The sequence below is a fragment of the Schistocerca gregaria genome, chromosome 3 (genome assembly GCF_023897955.1).
Source record: "Schistocerca gregaria isolate iqSchGreg1 chromosome 3, iqSchGreg1.2, whole genome shotgun sequence".
Lineage (NCBI taxonomy): Eukaryota > Metazoa > Arthropoda > Insecta > Orthoptera > Acrididae > Schistocerca > Schistocerca gregaria.
In genome coordinates, this window is record NC_064922.1 from 371,697,824 (window position 1) to 371,719,991 (window position 22,168).

A 22,168-nucleotide genomic window follows, 5' to 3' on the forward strand; every position below is an offset into this window, starting at 1 on the left:
CAGTGACCTTCAACAAGCACATGGATAGTAAGTAACTTCTGCGATACTTGAAAGTTTCATTACAAATATTATGTTTCACTGACCAAGCGTGTTGAGGTTTCCAACATCACAGAATATTTCAACGTTTTTGTCAGCATCATTGTGTAACAACAAAATCCGCCCCATCTGTAGCCTCCACATTTAATGTGTTCAGAGCGACACGAACATCCAGAATACTCGTAGGTAATTTCAGTAGAATTTTCCGCCTAGCTTTGTAAATGGATTTATGAAACCTGACGACTTTTTTAATGGTTCTCTCTTCCCTGTGTTCTCCTTTCAGCCGTCCGCCCCAATAGCTGAAGGATCAGCGCGTTGGAATACCACGCAAGGGGGCACGAGTTCGATTCCCGGCTTGGGTGGGAGATTTTCTCCCCTCAGGGACTGGGTGTTGTGCTGTCATCATCATCATTTCATCCCCATTGTCGACCCGCAAGTCGTCCAATGTGGCGTCGCACTCAGTAAGACCTGCACTTGGCGGCCGAACTTCCCGCCTGGGAACTCCCGGCCACTGACGCCATACTATCATTTCCATTTCCTTTCAGTCGATTACATAGAATATTTACTATTGAAAACAGTCTTGATCACGATTTACTTATCAAGGTGACCGGTTTCGACCACTACCGTGGTAATCTTCAGACCACTGAGTAGGAACCTCGTTCTGTTGGAGAATCACTTCTTCAACAGAAAGAAGTTCCTACTCAATGGTCTGAAGATGACCACAGTAGTGGTCGAAACCGGTCACCTTCATAAATAAATCTTGATCAAGGCTGTTTTCAATAGTAAATATTTGTAAGACATTGATCACTGCCTTTCCCGTAGTGTATTCAAAAGATTGTGTAGAAATTTTGATGGTCTCTCACATATATGTTCTATAACATTCCTCTTCAGATCACAAACTATTTTCTGTTTCTGAATTTTAATGCCAGCTATTCCTGCGTGGTTGTGATCGCGTTGACCCTCGAGCTCATCGACGTCTTCAGTGGAGGCAGTTTTAATACGTAGATCTTTTGCATTTCTTAACGTTGCAAGTCCATCACACTACGCTGTCTTATCAACTCTTGGAATCTGAAAACGTAACCATTCTGAAGGAGCACTTTCTTTTCTATTCGTCACTGTAACAGCGTCGGAGGACACATTCACTAAGAAGTGATCTGCTGTAGACAGAAACCTGAGCCCACTGACTACAACTCTGAGGAAGCAGTGGGGGTAGACTTGTCCACCAGGCGTGGGTACTGCTAGCTGCCTGGCCAACCCAGTTGCAAAAGGCGTGTGTCCTGCACCCCTCATGACACTGACGCAAACAGACCTTTAACTGCGCTTTAAACAGCTGACTTGCACTATCCTTGTTCACTGTATACATTTTGTCCACTTGACTGCTTCTTTTCTTCGATAATACTACAATTTAAAAATATAACATTTATTTTAATAACTTTTCAGAGTTGAGGAGTAACGTCATACAGAAAGGATAAAAAATGTGCGTCAGCTACAGGATTAGCGGAAATGATAAGTTTCATCAGATTGAAATCTTAGAGTACACTGCCCATTTTAGTGAAACAGAAGATGGATTGTCTATAAATTTCCTCGCGAGTGACGGTAGATAAACACATAGCATCAGTTGGCAACACTATACACTGTGAACACACACACACGTTCAACATTGTGTTGTAATGAAAAATCGCAGGAAATCGGCTATCTGGAGTATGGGAGTCGAATAAACACATCTCCATCTCAGACTCATGGACTATCAACACTGGAAATCGTAACACCAAACGATAATGTAACCCCAGGAAATTTGTGCTGCAAAAGGTATTTCTAACCTAAAAACGCGAAGAAAAGATGAGAAACGTAGTGACATCTATTACAGGACACTGAAGACGTTTCATAAATAAAAGAAACGAAACGCGTGTGGCTAAAAACAATTTGCCTTTCATTTAGTATCAAAGACGGAAAATACCTCCATGAGGAATAAAATAATAGTAACAGTACTGATAACGATTTGTAACAAGATTTGTATGTATCTTACGAAATTCTGAATAACATTACTGGGATGTAATAGCGTTAATACCGCGGAATGGTAAACCAAGACCTTGACAGGCCACAATATTGCCAATGTCGAAATGAGACACGCGCTGGTGCATGTTTCTCTTTCTTACAAGGAGCATAACACGATGTTCTCACAAACAAAAAAATATTCAAATGCAATTTTTAATTAAGAATTCTCTGCGTAATGTTTCCTCATATATCGAACGTAGATCACGTAACAGCTAGCTTCTGTGTACAGTAATGCTGAAATGCCAATTATTTACATACCTAATGACTAGGTATACTTCATACGAGTGTGATGCAAGCTGCTGCCGCCTACACGATGTTGCAAATTTTATGGCCAGCAGTATAGCATCCCTGAACGGGTATTTAACCCCAGAACACTAATCTAAATATCTTCAACATACGCTGGCTAAAAATACGAGATACTGGAGGCATGGAAAATAGCAATAGTCATTCCAATATGTAAGACAGCAGAGGAAAGCAATACATCGAACTACAGTGGCATAAGTATTCTAAGTACTGGTTGCAAAATCTACAACAAAATAAAAAATGAACGACGGCGAAATACCTCTGACGTAATTTTCATGGAGGAACAAGCATGTTTCGGAAGTGAAGATCATCCATAGAAGATACCTTGGCGTTGAAACAGATAATTCAAAAGAGACGAGAATTTAATCCGGAAACTGACCTAGAATTTGTGGAATATGGGAAAGCATATGACAGGATTCACTGAGTCAAGCTATGGGTAATAATGTAAAAAAGGGAAATCCCTAAATATATGACTGCTACGGTCGCAGGTTCGAATCCTGCCTCGAGCATGGATGTGGTTAGTTAGGTTTAAGTAGTTCTAAGTTCTAGGGGACTGATGACCACAGCAGTTGAGTCCCATAGTGCTCAGAGCCATTTGAACCATTTGAACCTAAATATTTGATCCATGTCGCAAAAGGCTTACGTATGATCACCAGAATTAGAATTGACACAGGTATAGAGATGACACCTGAAATACAGACAGATCAAGGAGTAAAACTATGATAAAGCTGTCACAAACGTTATTCAGTACCTATATGGATGACGTCAGAGAATAGCAAAGAAATGGAACACAATCAGACATAACTATTGAAAGGGGTAAAAATACACTCCTGGAAATGGAAAAAAGAACACATTGACACCGGTATGTCAGACCCACCATACTTGCTCCGGACACTGCGAGAGGGCTGTACAAGCAATGATCACACGCACGGCACAGCGGACACACCAGGAACCGCGGTGTTGGCCGTCGAATGGCGCTAGCTGCGCAGCATTTGTGCACCGCCGCCGTCAGTGTCAGCCAGTTTGCCGTGGCATACGCAGCTCCATCGCAGTCTTTAACACTGGTAGCATGCCGCGACAGCGTGGACGTGAACCGTATGTGCAGTTGACGGACTTTGAGCGAGGGCGTATAGTGGGCATGCGGGAGGCCGGGTGGACGTACCGCCGAATTGCTCAACACGTGGGGCGTGAGGTCTCCACAGTACATCGATGTTGTCGCCAGTGGTCGGCGAAAGGTGCCCGTGCCCGTCGACCTGGGACCGGACCGCAGCGACGCACGGATGCACGCCAAGACCGTAGGATCCTACGCAGTGCCGTAGGGAAGCGCACCGCGACTTCCCAGCAAATTAGGGACACTGTTGCTCCTGGGGTATCGAAGAGGACCATTCGCAACCGTCTCCATGAAGCTGGGCTACGGTCCCGCACACCGTTAGGCCGTCTTCCGCTCACGCCCCAACATCGTGCAGCCCGCCTCCAGTGGTGTTGCGACAGGCGTGAATGGAGGGACGAATGGAGACGTGTCGTCTTCAGCGATGCCACCCGTGCCACCCAACGTGCTCTAGAAGGTGTAAGTCAACTACCCTGTCCAGCAAGATCTCCGGATCTGTCCCCCATTGACCATGTTTGGGACTGGATGAAGCGTCGTCTCACGCGGTCTGCGTGTGCAGCACGAACGCTGGTCCAACTGAGGGGCCAGGTGGAAATGGCATGGCAAGCCGTTCCACAGGACTACATCCAGCATCTCTACGATCGTCTCCATGGGAGAATAGCAGCCTGCATTGCTGCGAAAGGTGGATATACACTGTAATAGTGCCGACATTGTGCATGCTCTGTTGCCTGTGTCTATATGCCTGTGGTTCTGTCAGTGTGATCATGTGATGTATCTGACCCCAGGAATGTGTCAATAAAGTTTCCCCTTCCTGGGACAATGAATTCACGGTGTTCTTATTTCAATTTCCAGGAGTGTATTAACACGATGTTTTTCGTGGATGATCAGGTTACCATACATGACAGCGAAGATAAATTATAAATGGCATTACACGTAGTGAATGATAACTGGAAGCTACAATCTGACGAAGTATATAAATGAAATTACACTACTGGCCATTAAAATTGCTACACCAAGAACAAATGCAGATGATAAACGGGTATTCATTCGACAAATATATTATACTAGAACTGGCATGTGATTACATTTTCACGCAATTTGGGTGCATACATCCTGACAAATCAGTAACCAGAACAACCGCCTCTGGCCGTAATAGGGCATTGAAACGCATGGGCATTGAATCGAACAGAGCTTGGATGTCGTGCACAGGTACACCTGCTCACGCAGCTTCAACACGACACCACAGTTCATCAAGAGTAGTGACTGGCGTATTGTGACGAGCCAGATGCTGGTCCACCATTGACCAGACGTTTTCAATTGGTGAGAGATCTGGAGAATGTACTGACTAGGGCAGCAGTCGAGCATTTTCTGTATCCAGAAAGGCCCACACAGGATCTGCAACATGTGGTCGTGCATTATCCTGCTGAAATATAGGGTTTCGCAGGGATCGAATGAAGGGTAGAGCCACGGGTCGTAATACAATGTAACGTCCACTGTTCAAAGTGACGTCAATGCGAACAAGAGGTGACCGAGACGTGTAACCAATGGCACCCCATACCATCACGCCGGGTGATACGCCAGTATGGCGATGACGAATACACGATTCCAATGTGCGTTCACCGAGATGTCGCCAAACACGGATGCGACCATCATGATGCTGTATACAGAACCTGGATTCATCCGAAAAAATGACGTTTTGCCATTCGTGCACTCAGGTTCGTCGTTGAGTACACCATCGCAGGCGCTCCTGTCTGTGATGCAGCGTCAAGGGTAACCGCAGCCGTGGTCTCCGAGCTGATAGTCCATGCTGCTGCAAACGTCGTCGAACTGTTCATGCAGATGGTTATTGTCTTGCAAACTTCCCGATCTGTTGACTCAAGGATCGAGACGTGTGTGTACGATCCGTTACAGCCGTGCGGATAAGATGCCTGTCATCTCGACTGCTAGTGATACGAGACCGTTGGGATCCAGCCCGGCATTCCGTATTACCCTCCAGAACCTACCGATTCCATATTCTGCTAACAGTCATTGGATCTCGACCAACGCGAGCAGCAATGTCGCGATATGATAAACCCCAGTCGCCTTATCAAAGTCGGACGAGATGGTACGCATTTCTGCTCCTTATATTAGGCATCACAACGCCGGTCAAATGCTCTTTGTGTATGAGAAATCAGTTGGAAACTTTCCTCCTGTCAGCACGTTGTATGTGTCGCCATCGGCGCCAATCTTGTGTGACTGGTCTGAAAAGCTAATCATTTGCTTATCCCAGCATCTTCTTCGTGTCGGTTTAATTTCGCGTCTGTAGCACGTCATATTCGTGGTGTAGCAATTTTAATGGCCAGTAGTGTAGAACCATGGCCTTTTTAGGTATTCACCCGGCACGAACAAAATTAGTCCTCTGTAATAACCGGACAGAAAAGGCAGCCTATTTATAATATTTGAGATGTGACTTGTCATACGGTCAAGATATAAATATACAGAACAAAGCTATTACTGACCACTGTATATGTGGTACAATAAGAAGACAACTTGAGAGCAAAACAAGGGAAGAGATACAGCTGAAATTTTGTAGAGTCATGGAAATTCGTATTTTGTCATATAGAGCAGAAAGTTGCCTGCTGAGAAAGAAAGATTTACCCGAACTAGAAGCATCAGAAATGCAATTTCTGATATCTGTGAAAGACGCCACTAGCGAAGACAAAATTGGGAACAATGTAATAACGGAATAATTAGGAATCGAAGCAATACTCCAAAAGGCAATCCAGTACAAGGAGAAAAATGGAGATAACATGTGCTTCGGATGTCATGACAATAACTTCTTAAACTAGTAATAGGTTGCAAACCTTGGGCCAAGGAAGTGTGGGAAGACCGATGATGAGATGGTGAGACCAGAACCGGGCCTAGGCCTAAACCTGTAGTGGCAGAGGAAACAGAAGAAGAAGAAGGCGCTAATCTAGTGTCGTAACCGCTCCACCACCGAACTCCCTTCTCTTCTAAACTGAGTTAATTTCTACGCTCACTTTATGCCTCCACTTGTATAGCTTTTACGTGGCATCACAGTCGATTGGCGCCATAGAAGCATTTACGTCAGAAATGTCATCTACTGGCGAGACGACACACGTGCCCACAGCAGTTGTGTCGGGTGATGCAAAGTGTCAGCGTGTTCCCCTTAGTGTTCAGTAACGGCTTTCTGCTCCTTTCTCCTTGGCGCCTCAGTCCCAGTCTGAAGTGAGCACATCATTACGGTCCCACACCAGCAAGGACAGACAGCAGTAAGAAGCCCTCCACGCATAAAGCGGCAGCCGTAAAGGCGGCTAACACACAGTGTCGTGACACACGAGAGCGCCGGCGTCCTCCAAGGCGCGGAACGTCACCGTAAGAAAGATGGCAGCCCTGTGAAAGTGGCGTCTGGTGGGCGCCCCTTGAAGCCACCGCGCGACCAAGCAAGGCACACACATGCGGGAGAAGGGTCCCTCAGCTCAGGTCTTCTTTGTTGACGCCTCGCGTGATTGAAACTTTACGGCCTTTCGTGAGCGAAGGGTCTGCTGTGCCCCAATTCACGACATGCAGCGGGCTACAAGACTGGGATGAAAGTAGCTGTTACGATCTGTCTCTGGGAGTACGCTCTCTATCTCCTTCAAGTGAAGGGCATGAAACTTTCTTACAATAAAAACATTAGCGGTATGCATCATGTTTAAAAAGAATATGAGATGATAGTATAGTATACGGTGGATGAAACAAGGACGACATAGAAGCAGACTAGTACGCCCAAGGAGGGCGTTCATGGCCAGAAGTGTCTACTGCTACTTTTTTTGTTGTTGTCATAATTCTACTGACTTGTTTGATGTGGTCCGCCACGAATTCCTTTCCTGTGCTAACCTCTTCATCTCAGAGTAGCACTTGCAAACTACGTCCTCAATTATTTGCTTGACGTATTCCAATCTCTGTCTTCCTCTACAGTTTTTGCCCTCTACAGCTCCCTCTAGTACCATGGAAGTCATTCCCTCATGTCTTAGCAGATGTCCTGTCATCCTGTCCCTTCTCCTTATCAGTGTTTTCCACATATTCCTTTCCTATCCGATTCTGTGTAGAACCTCCTCATTCCTTACCTTATCAGTCCACCTAATTTTCAACATTCGTCTATAGCACCACATCTCAACTGCTTCGATTCTCTTCTGTTCCGTTTTTCCCACAGTCCATGAATGACTACCATACAATTCTGTACTCCAGACGTACATCCTCAGAAATTTCTTCGTCAAATTAAGGCCGGTATTTGATATTAGTAGACTTCTCTTGGCCAGAAATGCCTTTTTTGCCATAGTGAGTCTGCTTTTCATGTCCTTGCTCCGTCCGTCATTGGTTATTTTACTGCCTAGGTAGCAGAATTCCTTAACTTCATTGACTTCGTGACCCTCAATCCTGATGTTAAGTTTCTCGCTGTTCTCATTTCTACTACTTCTCATTACCTTCGTCTTTCTCCGATTTACTCTCAAACCATACTGTGTTCTCATTAGACTGTTCATTCCGTTCAGCAGATCATTTAATTCTTCCTCACTTTCACTCAGGGTAGCAATGTCATCAGCGAATCGTATCATTGATATCCTTTCACCTTGTATTTTAATTCCACTCCTGAACCTTTCTTTTATTTCCATCATTGCTTCCTCGATGTACAGATTGAAGAGTAGGGGCGAAAGGCTACAGCCTTGTCTTACACCCTTCTTAATACGGGCACTTCGTTCTTGATCGCCCACTCTTATTATTCCCTCTTGGTTGTTGTACATATTGTATATCACCCGTCTCTCCCTATAGCTTACCCCTACTTTTTTCAGAATCTCGAACAGCTTGCACCATTTTATATTGTCGAACGCTTTTTCCAGGTCGACAAATCCTATGAACGTGTCTTGATTTTTCTTTAGTCTTGCTTCCATTAATAGCCGTAACATCAAATTGCCTCTCTCGTGCCTTTACCTTTCCTAAAGCCAAATTGATCGTCACCTAGAGCATTCTCAATTTTCTTTTCCATTCTTCTGTATATTATTCTTGTAAGCAGCTTCGATGCATCAGCTGTTAAGCTGATTGTGCGATAATTCTCGCACTTGTCAGCTCTTGCCGTCTTCGGAATTGTGTGGATGATGCTTTTCCGAAAGTCAGATGGTATGTCGCCAGACTCATATATTCTGCACACCAACGTGAATAGTTGTTTTCTTGCCACTTCCCCTAATGATTTTAGAAATTCTGATGGAATGTTATCTACCCCTTCTGCCTTATTTGACCGTAAGTCCTCCAAAGCTCTTTTAAATTCCGATTCGAATACTGGATCCCCTATCTCTTCTAAATCGACTCCTGTTTCTTCTTCTATCACATCAGACAAATCTTCACCCTCAGAGGCTTTCAATGTATTCTTTCCACCTATCTGCTCTCTCCTCTGGATTTAACAGTGGAATTCCCGTTGCACTCTTAATGTTACCACCGTTGCTTTTAATGTCACCAAAGGTTGTTTTGAATTTCCTGTATGCTGAGTCTGTCCTTCCGACAATCATATCTTTTTCGATGTCTTCACATTTTTCGTGCTGCCATTTCGTCTTAGCTTCCCTGCACTTCCTATTTATTTCATTCCTCAGCGACTTGTATTTCTGTATTCCTGATTTTCCCGGAACATGTTTGTACTTCCTCCTTTCATCAATCAACTGAAGTATTTCTTCTGTTACCCATGGTTTCTTCGCAGCTACCTTCTTTGTACCTATGTTTTCCTTCCCAACGTCTGTGATGGCCCTTTTTAGACACTACTACACTACTGGCTGCACCAAAAAGAAATGTAGATGATAAACGGGTATTCATTGGACATATATATTATACTAGGACTGAAATGTGATTACATTTTCACGCAATTTGGGTGCATAGATCCTGAGAAATCAGGACCCAGAACAACCACCTCTGGTCGTAATAACGGCCTTGATACGCCTGGGTATTGAGTCAAACAGAGCTTGGATGTCGTGCACAGGTACAGCTGCCCATGCAGCTTCAACACGACACCACAGTTCATCAAGAGTAGTGACTGACGTATTGTGACGAGCTAGTTGCTCGGCCACCATTGACCAGACGTTTTCAATTGATAGGAGATCTGGAGAATGTGCTGGCCAGGGCAGCAGTCGCATATTTTCTGTATCCAGAAAGGCCCGTATAGAACCTGCATCATGCGGTCGTGCATTATTCTGCTGAAATGTAGGGTTTCGCAGGGATCGAATGAAGGGTAGAGCCACGGGTCGTGACAAATCTGGAATGTAACGTCCACTGTTCAAAGTGCCGTCAATGCGAACAAGAGGTGACCGAGACGTGTAACCAACGGCACCCCATACCATCACGCCTGGTGATACCCCAGTATGGCGATGACGAATACACGCTTCCAATGTGCGTTGACCGCGATGCCGCCAAACACGGATGCTACCATCACGATGCTGTAAACGGAACCTGAATTCATCCGAAAAAATGACGTTTTGCCATTCGTGCACCCAGGTTCGTCGTTGAGTACACCATCGCAGGCGCTCCTGTCTGTGATGTAGCGTCAAGTGTAAAAGCAACCATGGTCTCCGAGCTGATAGTCCATGCTGCTACAAACGTCGTCGAACTGTTCGTACAGATGGTTGTTGTCTTGTAAACGTCCCCATCTGTTGACTCAGGGATCGAGACGTGGCTGCACGATCCGTGATCAGTTAACAGGGAGGCGTCTGTCATCGTTGCAAGGTAGCGCAAACCGCTTGCCGACCCGCCGCACACAGCTGTTATTCCTGCACTGTTGCAACGTGCGTATTCGTCGCCACAAAAAGGCAAAATAACGTCTCCTTCTCCATCACGATACAAGTTTGTGCCCCCGAGAGGAGCTAACAAAACTTCAGTGCAGTAGTCTGTTTATATTGTAATCATGAGTAAAGCCTAACAGCTTCCAGAAAAAAAAGTGTTACTTATTGAACGGCCTTTGTAGAACCGTATCATGGAGCCAGGAAAAACCGGAAAGGAGAGACTCGAAGTGTTTAAGATATGCTGATGTATAAGGACGTTGAAAATTAATTGAACTGTGAGCATATGAGACGAGGAGGTTCTCTGCAGAATCAGCGAGGGGAGGAACATGTCGAGAACATTGACAGCAACATAGGACATGAACATTGTGTGTTACGATTTCAAGGAATAATTTTCATGATTTTAGAGGGAGCAATAGGAAGGTGAAAACTGTAGACGAAGCTAGGGACTGGGTTATATCCAACAAAGGTACTACTCTGAAATGAGGAAGTTGGTATAGGAGTTAGTGGCAGGTCACATCAAACCATTCAGAAGACTCATGACCCCAAATAGAAAAAATGATTAAAAAATGCTCTGTCTTAGTTTAACCTGTACAGCGGGTCTCGTGCTTGTTTCTGTAAGTATATACAGGAAGTATCATAATCAATAGCGTAAATGCGTACCGTTGAAAGTACACGATAGTAGAAGCGCGAAGTCTCAGCAGACACAGGTCCGCAGACGAATCGTTTGCGATACAATTGTTATTTTTAGATTACCAGAAACCACTGACTTGATTATGTGTAAACGTCTTCCCAGTTAGCAAAAGGTAACGGTACTGCACAACACTAAGAAAAAATATTAGTAATGAATGAACACAACAGTTAGATGATACTAGTGACAGTTAAAGGAGGTGTTCAAAGTCTCGGCCTTGTACCCGAATGCAGGCCTGTACCCGTCGCCAAAGTGTTTAGAATCGTTTCAAACCCCAACTGAATCGTTCGGAAATTCTTGACAACCATTGACAAGTCTCTGCTCCAGTCGTTCAAATATTGTATTAACCAGAGTGGCGTTGACTACACTTTTTAAGGTGGCCCCAAACACAGATATCCATCGGGTTCAGATCAGGTGATACTGAAGACCACGGTACAGGTCCTCCTCGCCCAGTCCATCTTTGACCATGTCGGTGCGACAGATGTCTCACCATAGCAGCAAAATGTGCCGTTGCTCCATTATATATGTAGCACGCGTTGATCTAAGGGAACATCCTCAAACAATCCTGCAAGATTATGCCGCAGAAACCGAAAGTAATTTCATCTGCTTACTTTGTCTGGTAACATGCACGTCCCAATAAAGCGATTGTCTATCAACCCTAACCACATTTTCTATAAGAAATGCCGCTGATTTGGAGATTCAACGAGTCTCTTGGAACCTAGATGACTCCAAACGCGAGAACTGTGAAAATTAAACTCACCGTCACCAGTGAACCCTGCTTCATCTATAAATAAAAATATTATTGTTAAACGTAGGATCGTCTACAGCTTGTTGTTGCGTCCACTGAGAGAATATCAGTCTATGACCGCATCACTAGGACGCTGAGCTCGTTGAGGTCGTTGCGATGCATTATTCTTCAAACACTACTGTGGCTAATTTCAGGAATTAGTGTGTCAAGTCTCCTTTTCGAGATTTGTGGAGGGTTCGATTGTTTCCAGCACCATATCTTCAAGCACAGTTGCGAAAATCCGTGGAGGCCTTCGGGCAGTGTATGATTCTTGGTACAAGTGTACAGCCTCCCGTACTTTAGCGTTAACCCTACCATGCACGAAATGCATGTCCCCACACTTCTCGTTACTGGAATGTTCGGTTTTCAGCTTGGTATACGTGAGAATTTTGTAAGGAGACCGCTAGTTTCCTCCTTTTTTCCGCACTTTCTCTACTAGGCCTATGTGGCCTGTTAACGGTTCCTCGATCTTTCCCCTTTTCGCTTGAAGTTCTTTATCTGACGTGGTAGTCTCTTTGGATCTATTCTTTGTTGATGTTTATTCTATTTCTTTTAGTTTTCATCCAATTTTTCTGTGCCACTCTAAATTTTCGACTCCTTTCCAATGTCTCCATTTCGTATTTTATTTATTCTTTTACGTTCTTTCACCGCTCTAAGAAATATCGTTTCTATTCTTTGTATTTGTTTTTCTTGTCTTTTATTCAAGATTCTAGATTCAGCTCCATACAATAGGACTGGCAATGCGTGTGTTTTGTAAAATTTCAGTTGTATTTCTTTCCTTGTTTTATGCTTCAAGTGTCTATTAATTTTATAATTAAAAAACACAGTCTCGATCACAAATTTCTTTTCATCGCAGTGACCGGTTTCAATCCTTAAGGATCATCTTCAGCCTCCAGAACGGCAGGTGGACTTTCCATGGAGCAAGCTGCGCCGAACCACGGCGCTGAACTGACTGCGGCTGAGCGTCGTGGGTCGGCGCAGCTTGCTCCATGGAAAGTCCACCTGCCGTTCAGGAGGCTGAAGATGATCCTTAAGGATTGAAACAGGTCACTCCGATGAAAAGAAATTTGCGATCAATACTATGTTTTTTATTACAATATTAATAAAAGATCGCTGATAATGTTTCCAAAAAATTTATTTTCTATTAATTGTTCCACAGGCACCTTCTGCAAGTCCATCTTTATGCAGAATGGTTGAGGGACTTCGCCTGTTCAATAGAAAATGTCAAATTATTAACACCTTCAGCCGTCTATATTTCCAACTTTAGTTTACTTATCCTTCCAGTTTCGGCCTTTCAGTACGCCATCTTCAGGCCCCTTGTCCGACGTCTGCAATTGACGAACGAATCGTGTTGTTAAAAGAAGGCTATGGATACCAGATACTGAATGCTGGGCACTATTTCGATTGCCATAAAGTCGGATTCTTCCTACACATCGGTCAGGGGGTCTGAAGATGGAGTAGTGCAACGCCAAAACTGGTCGCGTAAGTAAAATAAAATTGGACGTATAGATGGCTGAAGGTGTTTTTGATTTGGCATCCTTTACCTCCAGATTTATTCGACTTAATGTCATACCATGTTTTACATACCACTACTGTATCTGTGCTGTTCAGCGTATTTTCTGAGCATTTCTCTATCAGGGGCCATCGGTCTACTGTGGTTCGTTAAAGAGTAATATTGTTGTCATGATATATTCGTTCTGTTAGGCACTCTCACAACAATGAAAAGTCCTGTAATATATAATCATAAAAACGAAAAACACAAAAGGCTATCTACACATCCGAAAATTCTGTTGTTTCCGTCGCTGCCGGACCAGACGAACGTAGCGTCATTGAGCCGCTGTGCTACTGCACTCAGCGAAACCATACACGAGGTGCAAATCGATCAAAACTTCATCAGTAAACCTATCCACACAGTTGTGCGTCACTGGTAAAGTGCAACTAACGCTGGCAGAAAACAAACTCGAGAGTGAATGCAGCAAGTTTGTTTCCAACAAAGACATACAGCAAGTTCTGTCGACATTTACACTGATGTGCAGATATTTTCATTGCAATACAGATTCAAAGATAAATAGGGATACGAAATCAATGGAAATGAAATCACTTTGCAACAAGTCACCTGAGACCACTGGTTTCTCGTATTAAAATACTCAGTCAATATCCCTGAACAAGTTCCTAAATTTTATTGGAAGAGTTCGCATTCATCCTGTATAAATCTTATGCTGAATTAATTTTCTGAAAACGTACATATTTTATGCTGAAAGGAGTTTAGCGAACACTGTGTTGAATAATTGTCATGTGAATTAATCAAGAATCATTACATTTAGACAGTTTAGGTTTCACAATCCACCCTCGGTTTCCGTCCTGTCGTCAGTTCGGGAACTAAGTCGCCCCAAACTGCCAACCAAGGAAAATTTCTTTCACATTTACTTTGTAATGTCAAAAAGAATACGAAATATGAGCCTGCGCCCTTATTGTACGTCATTGTTTCCCCTCTAGATCACATGGATGATCTTTATTTATAACACGTTACACGTGGTACACTCCAGTTGTTCATTGGGCATCGAACGCGGATTCCAGGTTCTGAGTAAGTGGATTCCATACAGAAAGTGAAGTGACAATTTGTGTATTAACGCTACTAGAATCAAAAATTATAATCTGCATTGTATGCTAGTATTTAAAGATCGCAGTGTCAAACGTATTAAACATTTGGGCTGTTTGAGGATGGGCTGTTTCTATACCGGACACTGTTTATATACGGAATCTGCGCAGTCCAAGATAGCAAAATGCACATTAACATACTGAAAAGCTCAAATGTCTGGTTTTTACTGGAGCCTGTTTACGGTCAGCGTGACTTGTATTACTTGATGTGGGGTACTATTCTAGCTGCTGTTGTTGTTTTGTTGTGGACTTCAGTCCGAAGATTGGTTTGGTGCAGCTCTCCAACCTTGCTTATTCTATGTAAGCTCTCTTCATCTGTGAATAACTACTACATCCTACTCCAATTTGGACCTGCTTACCGAAATAACGTAAGTCTCCCTCCGTTTTCCTCTCCCCCCCTTCCCACACTTCCATCTGCTAGAAAACTGACTATTCCTGGATGCCTCAGTATGTAGATCAACCGAATCCTTCTTTTAGTCAAACTGCTCAGTTGTACCACAACATTCTTTTTCCTAAGTTTACTCTGTGGCTCCTCAATAATGATTCGTTCTACCCATATCATATTCTGCATACTTCTGTAGCACCGCATTTCAAAAGCTTCTATTTCATTCTTGTCTGAACAGCTTATTGCCCACGTTTCCCTTCTGTACAAGGCTCATTCCAGACAAATACATTCAGGAAATACTGCTTAATACTTAAATTTATTTTCGATGTTGAAATCTCTTTTCCAAAAATACTTCTCTTGTTGTAGCACTTCATGCATCCCCAACTTTAGCCTTTGTCAATGTTTTGTTCGTCAAGAAGCAAAACTGATCTACTGCTTTTAGCGTATCATTTTCTAACGTAATTCCCATATAGCACTGCCTAATTTAATTCGGCTACATTACATTGCCCTTGAATTAATTCAGTTTGTGGTCATGTTATAACGTATTTGCAAGAGACTGTCCACTCCGGTCAACTGCTCTTCCAAGTGCTGTGCTGTCTCTGACAGAATTACAATGTAATCGACAATAGTCAAAGTTTTGTGGTTTTCTTTACTACTTAATCAATGAATAGATGGAATAATATGTGGATGCGCTAGAAGTCGTCCCCGCCTTATGACAACATGCTTAACTTTATCTTCCTACGACTACATACATACTCCACAACCAAAGTACGGTACGTGGCGTAGGGCACCCTGTACCACTGCTGGTTAATCCTTTACTGTTCCCCACTGGCAAACACAACGAGGAAAAAACGACTCTGTATGCTTCCGTAGGAATCCCAATATCTTGTATCTTATCTTCGTGGTCCTTACGCAAAATTTATGTTGGCGCAATAGAATCGTTCTACAGACAGTGTCAGATGCCTGTTCTCTAAACTTTCTCAATAGTGTTCCTCAAAAATGAACGTCGCCTGCCCTCCAGGAATTCTTGAGTTCCCGAAACATCTTCTTAACATCTTCGTAACACTTGCTTACTGTTCGAATCTACAGCTAGATGTCATTAAATACACGAACCAGAAATTTTGTCTGTCATCTTGTATCTTCCTATAGCCACTCAACTTTGACACTTTGCCATACGCAACACCATCACAAGCAAACAACCGCAGTTTGCCGCCCAACCTGTCCGCCAGATCATTTACGTACATAGAGAACAATAGTGGTCATACCACAATTCCTGGGGCACTCCTGACCATAGCCTGGTCTGGTCTCTGATGAACACACACACACTCCAGAACAACATATTGGGTTCTATAACACAAGAAGTCTTCGAGCCACTCACACGTCTGTGAACCTACTTCATACATTCGTACCTTCGTTTAGAGTCTGCAGTGGAGCACAGTGTAAAGTGATGGTTCAAATGACTCTGAGCACTATGGGACTCAACTGCTGTGGTCATTAGTCCCCTAGAACTTAGAACTACTTAAACGTAACTAACCTAAGGACATCACACACATCCACGCCCGAGGCAGGATTCGAACCTGCCACCGTAGCAGTCGTACGGTTCCGGACTGCGCGCCTAGAACCGCGAGACCACCGCGGCCGGCTGTAAAGTGATTTTTAGAAATATAGAAATATGCAATCTGCATGTTGCTCTTCACCTACAGTTAGCGAGCTGAGTTTCGCACGAGTGATGTTCTGAAACCGCGGTAATTCATGGACATAAGCGTTTCCTTCTCCAGGAAATTTATTACATTCGAACTTCATTACATTCTGACTCAGAACATGTTCTAGAATTTGCAGCCAGAAAATGTTAAGGATATTCATCTGTAATTTTCCGGGTCCGTTCTTTTACCAATCTTACATACAAGAGTCACCTGCGTTTTTTCCAGTCGCTTGGTGCTTTGCACTAGGCAAGAGATCTGCGATAAATTTCAAGCTAAGTAAGTGGCCAATGCCGTAGATTCATCCTTGTGAAACCGGAGTGGGATTCAGTCCGGTTCTGGTGATTTATTTGTTTTCAGCTCTTTCAGTTGTTTATCTAAGCCAAGTGTGTTTATTACTACATCGCAAATACGGGACTCTGTGCTATGGTGATACATTGGTATGTTTGTGCGACTCTCCTGAGTGAACGATTTGTTAAACGCGAATTTTAAAACATCGTCTTTCGTTCCGCTATTTCTACTGCCATACCAGACTGACCCCTCCCCCCATGAACCATGGACCTTGCCGTTGGTGGGGAGGCTTGCGTGCCTCGGCGATACAGATGGCCGTACCGTAGGTGCAACCACAATGGAGGGGTATCTGTTGAGAGGCCAGACAAACGTGTGGTTCCTGAAGAGGGGCAGCAGCCTTTTCAATATTTGCAGGGGCAACAGTCTGGATGATTGACTGATCTGGCCTTGTAACATTAACCAAAACGGCCTTGCTGTGCTGGTACTGCGAACGGCTAAAAGCAAGGAGAAACTACAGCCGTAATCTTTCCCGAGGGCATGCAGCTTTACTGTATAATTAAGTGATGATGGCGTCCTCTTGGGTAAAATATTCCGGAGGTAAAATAGTCCCCCATTCGGATCTCCGGGCGGGATCTACCCAAGAGGACGTCGTTATCAGTAGAAAGAAAACTGGCGTTCTATGGATCGGAGCGTGGAATGTCAGATCCCTTAATCGGGCAGGTAGGTTAGAAAATTTAAAAAGGGAAATGGATAGGTTAAAGTTAGATGTAGTGGGAATTAGTGAAGTTCGGTGGCAGGAGGAACAAGACTTTTCGTCAGGTGACTACAGGGTTATAAATACAAAATCAAATAGGGGTAATGCAGGAGTAGGTTTAATAATGAATAAAAAAATAGGAGTGCGGGTAAGCTACTACAAACAGCATAGTGAACGCATTATTGTGGCCAAGATAGACACAAAGCCCACGCCTATACAGTAGTACAAGTTTATATGCCAAATAGCTCTACAGATGATGAAGAAATTGATGAAATCTATGATGAGATAAAAGAAATTATTTAGGTAGTGAAGGGAGACGAAAATTTAATAGTCATGGGTGGCTGGAATTCGTCAGTAGGAAAAGGGAGAGAAGGAAACATAGTAGGTGAATATAGATTGGGGGGAAGAAATGAAAGAGGAAGCCGTCTGGTAGAATTTCGCACACAGCATAACTTAATCATAGCTAATACTTGGTTCAAGTATCATAAAAGAAGGTTGTATACATGGAAGAATCCTGGAGATACTAAAAGGTATCAGATAGATAATGTAATGGTAAGACAGAGATTTAGGAATCAGATTTTAAATTGTAGGACATTTCCAGGGGCAGATGTGGACTCTGACCACAATCTATTGGTTATGAACTGTAGATTAAAACTGAAGAAACTACAAAAAAGGTGGGAATTTAAGGACATGGGCTCTGGATAAGCTGAAAGAACCAGAGGTTGTACAGAGTTTCAGGAAGAGCATAAGGGAACAATTGACAAGAATGGAGGAAAGAAATACAGTAGAAGAAGAATGGGTAGCTCTGAGGGATGAAGTAGTGAAGGCAGCAGAAGATAAAGTAGGTAAAAAGACGAGGGCTAATAGAAATCCGTCTGTAACAGAAGAAATATTGAATTTAATTGATGAAAGGAGAAAATATAAAAATGCAGTAAATGAAGCAGGCAAAAAACAATACAAACGTCTCAAAAATGAGATCGACAGGAAGTGCAAAATGGCTAAGCAGGGATGGCTAGAGGACAAATGTAAGGATGTAGAGGCTTATCTCACTAGGGGTAAGATAGATACTGCCTACAGGAAAATTAAAGAGACCTTTGGAGAAAAGAGAGCCATTTTTTGCAAAAACAGACATAATGTCTTATGGGATAACAGCAATCAGTGATTTTATAATGTGACTTAAAAACCGTCTTGATTGCAATTTTTTTTTATGCATATGATCGGTTTCGGTTCATTCAGAACCATCTTGAGATCTGATATTTCAGTTACAGGAGTAACCCGTCCAAATCCAGCAATTTTCACATGCTACGTCACATAGCTCTGTCCCAGAGAGCCAAACCGTCTCATTTTCCAGGATCCGGAAGAGATGGCACCCATTTTCAAAATCACATATGTAAAGTGACACTGTGCAGTTTCAGTAAAACTTTTTTTGTACAGCTAAACACACCACTTTTGTATGACACACATTTCCTTATTTTTTTCAACTTATTATTTCAACTTAACGTTTGACCAAGAAAACATCTTTATATTGCGGCGTTTATCCTTCGTGCTGTAAGTGATACAACGCATTCTAAAAACCGTAAGAGTAAACAGTTTAAGAATTTTTAAGTCAAAATGCGTTGTGTCACCCATGTCACAGTGGCAACTATTTAATCCCACACGATACAAAAGAGTTACATGTTTGCATCTGTTACTGTCCTTCAAAGTAGTCAACAGCGTTGTATAGAATCCGTTGCCAGCGATGTGGAAGACGTAGTATACTGTTAGCAGAGCCTGTTCTGTTGATGGTGCGAATGGAGAGTGTACGACTGTGATATGTGATCCTAAGGCATTACGTTCCCCCACTGCAGACCGTCAATGCAAAGTATTACTTTTAGTTCTTGGAGCATCACCTGCTACCAGCGTTGCGGAAGAAGCTGCGACACTTTCTGCGCATTCCACTCGTCATTTCGCACGACAATGCGCGGGCGCATACAGCGCAAGCTGTGGCTGCTCTCTTCGGTCGATGGGACTGGGAAGTACTATACCATCCACCATACCCCTCGGACTTAAGTCATTGTGACTCTGATTTGATTCTGAAGATGAACGAATCACTTCGTGGCATTTGCTTCTGAACTGTTCCAGGTATTCGACACGCAGTAGGCCGCTCCATTCGCACCATCAACATAATGGGCTCTGCTAACAGTATACTACGCGTTCTATATCGCTGGCAACGAGTTCTACAAAATGCTGGTGACTACTTTGACGGTAACAGGTGCAAACACGTAACTCTTTTGTATCGGCTGTGAATAAATAGTTGCCACTATTTATGTTCCATATGTAATGGTGATGCACTGAAAAGCCAAAGAAACTGGTACACCTGCCTAATATCGTGTTGGGGGACCGCAATCAAGAAGAAGTGCCGCAACACGAGGTGACATGGAGTCGAATAATGTCTGAAGTAGTGCTAGATTGAACTGACACCATGAATCCTGCAGGGCTGCATAAATCGGTAATAATACGAGGGGTGGAGATCTCTTCTGTACAGCACATTGCAAGGCATCCCAGATATGCTCAATAATGTTCGTGCCTGGGGAGTTTGGTTGCCAGCCGAAGTGTTTTAACTCAGAAGACTGTTCCAGGAGCCACTCTGTAGCAATTCGGGACGTGTGGGGTGTCGCATTGTCCTGCTGTAAGAGCCCAAGTCAGTCGGAACGCACAATGCACTTGAATAGAAGCAGGTGATCAGGCAGGATGCTTACGTACGTGTCACATGTCAGAGTCGTATCTAGACGTATTAGGGGTCCCATATCACTCCAACTGCACACGCCCCAGGGCCTCCACCAGCTAGAACAGTCTGCAGCAGGGCCCATCGATTCATGACGTTGTCTCTACATCCGTACACGTCCATCCACTCGATACAATCAGAAACGAGTCTCGTCCGACCAGGCAACATGTTCCCAGTCAGCAACAGTCCGATGTCGGTGTTGACACGCCCAGGAAGGGCATAAAGTTTCGTGTCGTGCAGTCAGCAAGGGTATTAGAGTGGAACCTCAGCTCCTAAAGCCCGTATCGATGAGATTTCGTTGAATGGTTGTCACGCTGACACTTGTTGATGGACCAGTACCGAAATCTGCAACAATTTGCGAAAGGGTTGCATTTCTGTCATGTTGAACGGTTCTCTTCAGTCGTCGTTGGTCCAGTTCTTGCAGGATCTTTCTCCCGCCTCAACGATGTTAGAGATACTGTTTTACCGCATTCCTGATGTTCAAGGTACACTCGTGAAACAGTCGTAGGGGGAAATTCCCTCTTTATCACTGTGTCCCATCGGTCGTGCGCCGACTATAACGTCACGTTCAAACTCACATCTTGATAACCTGCAATTGTAGCAGCATTAAACGAGTAAGAAATGTACACGCTTGTTGCCTTATATAGGCGTTGTCGACCGCAGCGCCGTATTCTGCCGGTATGCATATCTCTGCATTTGAATACTCATGCCTATACCAGTTTCTTTGGTGCTTCTATATAAATGTGTTGTGGCTTGAAGAAAAAAACTAAGAAGTGTTAACAATGTCTTTTTAATACTTGATTTATATATCTAAGTAGTTTGTTGGTTTAGATATACAGGAAGTCCCATTCGAAACTCCCTGATTTCAAGGACCCAGGAGAGAGAAACCACAGTAGATACGACAATGAAAAATGCACCACATTGTAGAGCATCTCAAGCAATTTATATTCCCGTGTCAGAAGCGCCAAGTATCGTCGCCAGAGAGCGGCACGATCGCAAGAAGAGAAAATGGCGAGTCAATAGCAGCACACGCAAGCAGGAGTGTGGTTTGCAAAAACAAAACCGCCGATTACTGTGCAAAGAAATTATCGTCGTGTGTATGAATGTGATCCACCTGATGTGAAAACAATTACGGAATGACATAGGAAGTTTCTGGCCACAGGAAGTGTTCTGAATCATTCTGGCAGTGAACGTTAGGGAGTTTCGGAAGAGGCAGAGAAACCACAGTAGATACGACAATGAAAAATGCACCACATTGTAGAGCATCTCAAGCAATTTATATTCCCGTGTCAGAAGCGCCAAGTATCGTCGCCAGAGAGCGGCACGATCGCAAGAAGAGAAAATGGCGAGTCAATAGCAGCACACGCAAGCAGGAGTGTGGTTTGCAAAAACAAAACCGCCGATTACTGTGCAAAGAAATTATCGTCGTGTGTATGAATGTGATCCACCTGATGTGAAAACAATTACGGAATGACATAGGAAGTTTCTGGCCACAGGAAGTGTTCTGAATCATTCTGGCAGTGAACGTTAGGGAGTTTCGGAAGAGGCAGAGGAGGACAACAGACAAACGTTTCCCAGAAGCCCACGTAATTCAATTCGTCAAGCATCTAGGCAGCTCGGTCAACATTGCACCCTGTAGTTCACCAGCGTCTTCGTATGTGTGCCTACAAAGTGCAAATTCTGTAACATCTGACGCTGAAGGACAAACCACGCCGACAACAATTTGCTGCAGATATGCTGCAGAATATTGGTATGGATGCTAGCTTCCTGGAAAGATGTTAATTCTCAGATGAGGCAACCTTTCATCTATCAGGAAGGGTTAATTGGAATAATATTCGGGTT